This window comes from Diadema setosum, chromosome 14, assembly GCF_964275005.1.
Source record: "Diadema setosum chromosome 14, eeDiaSeto1, whole genome shotgun sequence".
NCBI classification, from domain to species: Eukaryota; Metazoa; Echinodermata; class Echinoidea; order Diadematoida; family Diadematidae; genus Diadema; species Diadema setosum.
In genome coordinates, this window is record NC_092698.1 from 32,337,241 (window position 1) to 32,342,846 (window position 5,606).

Below are 5,606 nucleotides of genomic sequence, written 5' to 3' on the forward strand. Positions count from 1 at the left end.
ACCCCCTCCCTGAAGTTTTCACCATACACCCTTTGGATATTGCATGAGGTTTTCTCTGCCTCTCGGTACACATGGTTAAGTATACCTAAAATTTGAATGAAAGACACATACATCTTTGTATGTTTATATATATATATATATATATATATATATATAGAGAGAGAGAGAGAGAGAGAGAGAGAGAGAGAGAATATACCTAACATGCTGTGGGTTTGATTAAATCCTGCTGTCATGCCATTCATTATAACATGAATGCATTAGTGCAATGGGAGCTATTTAGATTAAAGTGTTAATGTGTATATGCATAATTAGTACACACAATCTGTGTATGATTACATGTACATATGTATATATATATATGTATACGTATATATATATATATATTATATATATATATATATATATATATATATAAGTATACATATATATATGTGTATTGAGTACTTAATTTTACCAAGTATATATATATAATATATATATAAGTATACATATATATATATATATATATAAGTATATATATATATATACTTGTGTCAATATAACTCTAAGTATGCTCAAGCGGGATTGTGGAATGTCTGCTTGTTTTCACTGTGCATTCTTACAGAAGCATTTCTCTTCCAGGTTAGTAGCCTTTTAGACACAGTTTTGAAACCATGACAAAAAGACAGTATCATATTATGTAACACTCACAAAAATCATATCACAAAACTGCCTAAACCCCCTCCCCCCCCCTAAAAAAAAAAAAAAAAAAAATGCTGAATCAAAACTGGTCTCTTGATTTTAGTGAATGCGTTTTGATTATTATTGCGCCTTTTCACATAATTACTGATTTTTTAATGCAAAGTACCAACAAATTCATTTTTAATTACACTTTGATGGAAAAATCAATGGAGAGGTTGTGCTATTTTCTACAAATCATGAAATAGGTTTTGATTTACCAGCTTCAATTTTTTTTTTCTACCCAGAAAAAAAAATCAAATACTTAATGTTCACATCATCAATGTTAAAATACGGTCGAGAGCGCTGTAGTGGAAATTCAAATAATCATCTTTTCCACTATTTTGTTCTCTCTTCTTGTATCTATGATTATGTATATACACGTATATAATACATTCACGCACGCACACACACACACGCACATATAACGATGTGTGTGTGTGTGTGTGTGTGTGTATGTGTGTGTATGATGTGCATATTGCTACGCGCAGTCATATTTGTAGATAGGATCAGACCGTGACAATGATAGGAAAGAAGACTGAATTGCCATAATAAAAGCCTATTGCTTGTTTATCCAACCCGAAATGATAACACTGAAAAACACCGATTTTACAGTCACGTGAACTAATACAAAGTGCTATTATGCACCATGTTCAAGTTCGAATGCACTTAAAATTAGACGAACAAAATGCCAGAGGTTTTACCAAGAGCAAACCGAATCATTTTTTTTTTTAACCACACGCATATCAATTTTTTTTTTCACAAATCTGTGATATTTGTCTCAACCGAGCACATAATAATCATATACATCGGAAGAGATGGTGAAGTCAGCACCTTACAAGGTTCCCATGTAATTGCACATCACAAGTCTGAACCCAATATCATTCTTTTCACTTTCAAGCAATAAAAATAGGATGTATCCTTCGCATCACATTATTTATTGTAATCTTGTAATAACCCGGCAACGGCGACCTTCGGAGGAAAGGGTGCAAGACCTGGATTATCGACCAAGAACATTTCTATAACATTTGTGTGTGAGCGTGTGTTGGCGTATGTGTACTTATGAGTGCTTGTGTCTGTATACGACACCAATGGGAGAAATCAATTGGAAATGTCGCTTCTGAAAAAAAAAACAAAAAAAAACAAAAACAAACAAACAAACAAGATATTGGACCTATTTGAACATGAAATACCTTCGCTTCAGGTAAAAAGGGTGTGTGGGGGGGGGGGGCGGTAGTGACGCTCAATGTTTGATTGTTTTTCTTTCGTACTTCATGGACTGCATGCAGGAATTGCTCGACATTGTGATATACATTGATATCATATTACACTCATTTCATTATGATTTTACTGCATTTTACGCTGTCAACCCTGTATAAGGAACTCTAATTTACTTTCTACCGTAATTGAGACCAAAATTTCATCATGGATTATTCTATGGCTTTTTGAGTTCGAAAACTTTTATTTCATATATATGTCTACTATTCAACGATGCTCCCATGGCAACCGTCCTGACTTCATTTACTATTCATAATTTTTTGTCTGATTTGCAGACATCATTGCCGTTAATGCTTCCCAGGGGATACTCCAAAATGCCAGTACCCCATCAAACGGGAATAGCTCAGCCATATAGAATGGAAAATATTGTTTTTTAAAGCGGTTGAAACAAAACCTTTGAATAAAAAAGGGATTTTTTTTTCTTTCCTCAAGTCCTTCTCTTCCGCTCATGTATACTCCGGTATAGTCACATTACCAAACGTAGTATTATATTTAGATCCATGGTTTGCAGTGTGCTTTACTCGGCACGATCTTAAGAGTCAGAAAAAGAAGAAGAAGAAGAAAAAAAAAACGTCTACAATCGTATACAATAATTGATGCCACCTACCTTCCTCATGACTACAATGGTTAATAACTCGAGGCTGGTTGTCATGGCAACCAGTATTCCCTGCCTCTTTTTTTTTTTTTTTTTTTTGAATAGTGACGCTGACGAAGTGTGCTACTTTTTCCTCGCTTTGGGGTGCACGTTCGTATGTCGTGTGCGGGGCGAGACGTGAGCGTGTGCGTATCTACACTATTCATCTCGTATTATACACATTGATTCGCAGCCTTCACGCGGTACCATCTCACACGATCTCATCAAAGTGTGACAGGTATTGACAAAGAAATTCAAAATTGTGTCAGTATCTCACTTCATCTTTATCCTTCTTTGTGTGCTGTGTCAAGGGGAAAAGTGACAACGTCGTGTGTGCGAAGGAATGTGTGAGGAATACATTATGTTTCATTGCACTGTGTCTCTTGTGTGTTCTCTTTTTTAGCATTATATTTCTCTCCTTGAAAACATACGGTAAAATGACTGCCCACTACATTGCAAGAATGGAAAATTAGGATAAACTCTTGAACGTTGCTGGTCTTTAAAGAGTAGATATGACACTATATTATCGTCGGTCAAAAAAAAAAAAAAAAAAACAAGAAAGAAGGATTGAAACAGAAACAACAACAATATCGACAAATTAGCTGATTATGTTCGAATGCGTTTGTATGATACACTCGAAGTGATACACACCAGAATAGAGAAAAAAATGCCGTAAAATCATCACAGACTAAAATAATATGCTGTTATGATATGGTTCTGGTTAGTTTATTTCATCTTATCTAATTTGGTGGCTATTTGGTAATGTCGCTTGACCATAATTCATTCATTCTTGCTTCTAACTGTGGCATTCTCGAAAGTAGGCCTACATAACAAACTTACGCACCCGTTTAATTTTGGAATGCGACACAATCAATTCATTTATGCTTTGATAATCTTAAAGCTCTATGTAGTTCTAACACAACTGTAATGCCAGATTGAGCCATATCTCACGCTCTTTTGCAATCACAATAAATGTAATCCAATCATTACTAGCCAGTGCAGCTTGAACTTCTCCTGTTTTTTTTTTTTAAATCCGTGTCTATATCCGTGGGTTATATTTTTGTATTTGTTTTGCAAATGCTATCTATGGTGATATCAAATATTTAGGCCTAAAGTACCCTACGGCAAAGTCTAAGTACCGTGGGTATTTCCGGATAAGAAATACCTTTTTCCCCTATTTTCGTCTCTAATCATAACAACCGTTTATGTGGGAATCTCATCCAAGATTTTCATCTGCAAAGTTCACTGTTTCTAGGCTTCGGTATATCTGTTATATCTGTAAAGTTCTCGCTGCGCTCAGTTTAACCCTTAGTTTCATAATTGCGGCAGCGGTGATATTTTCATCAAACGTTTTCATGTTTTCATTCAGTTGAACAAGTTAAACTCTTATTCATTCTTAGTGCTAGAGTGGATTACTTTTTTTTTCTCCTCTGCTCCTTGGCGACTGTTTGAAAGGTTTCGCAGTTGTTGTCAAATGAAGGGCATATGCTATAGCACATGCAGCTGAGGGGAAAAATCAGTCATAACGTCTGTTGATTGGACATTTCCAGGGTATGTATGCTCAAAACTCTGGAAATGAGGCAATCAAAATGGAATTTTGCTTATCATATCTGTTGGTGTATAAACCTCAATGCACTTAGCGAGAGGGAACAGATTGTTTAATCTCGAACAAGGCTACAGATAAAAGCGCTAGCGTGTTGATGGACTAATTGCCTCTCCCTGCTATAGTCATTATGCACTTCACTGCGACAGACATCTGATGTACTCGACAAGCAAATCTTGATTATGAAACTAAGCACTGTAGACTATCGAGATTTTGACAAAATATGCTCGGATGAGTGAATTTCTCATGAAAGGACAACAACAACAAAACCAACCCACCACTAAATCTGGGTCATTTAATGTACACACATTGAAACAGTGCACTTCACGTGGAAAGGACTGGAGAAAATATCCAAAACACAAAAGGATATTGATCCAGAATTATAATCTGACGATGTAACTGGTTGATACCGTTTGCTGTATGTCTATTGATTTCACCTGGGGCGAACCACGAGGGGTCGGCATCATCCGTCCTTCTTGCTTGTGTGGGTATGTGGCTGGACCACTTCAGCGGGTAGCACCCTGCTCTTTGCGATGAATAAATGCATAGAGTGGTTTGAAGTATTGCTATGAACTTTCTTAATGGTATAGCTAACTATTCTCTACTATCTCTTCTTTTATTGTCATTATATATATATCTCTCTCTCCTCCTATTCCTCCTCTCAACCCTGACTTTCTTCCCTTTTTAATTTTCATATGAGCAGTGGAGGAAATAAACACTTATGAGTGTATAATAATGTGCGCCTGTTTTATCCATAAATGTGCAAGTTGCGACAACTTTAGTTTCCATACATAAATTCATTTCTTATTGAAACCACATGAAAAACAGAAGACAAATTCACTGTTGAGGGCGGTGATTTGGCTCAGCTGTGTATGGTAGCGCGTCTGCCTCCAGATCCAAAGGGACCCGTGTTCGATCCCGAATCTAACTGAGTAATGTTGTATGTAATCATACAGTCCCCTATAGCAAGAGGCAAAACACTCTGTCCCTCGGATAGGACATAAAATGGAGGTCCCGTGTGTGAGAGAGTCAAAGCTTATTCACGTACTTCAGATCTAGCTCCATTCATCGCAAAGAACAGGGTGCATAACCCGGTGAAGTGGTCCAACCTCATATCTTATTTAACTGGACTTCATGGAAGACCAGCTAGTGCAGCTGAATAAGGGCTATCCAGCCATCTTCTCAGATGGAAGAATGCAACAAGCAAATGAATAGTTCTATTGGCAAGGTCAGAAAACGTTTCCTTCATTATGATAAGAGCTCTATTCTGCACATTTGCCCTTATTTGATTTGCTTCTCTTTGAATTCTAATGCTCTGTTTTGGGGGGTTTGTTGCAGCTTCTTGGAGTATAGCAATACTGTCACAGCGCTGAG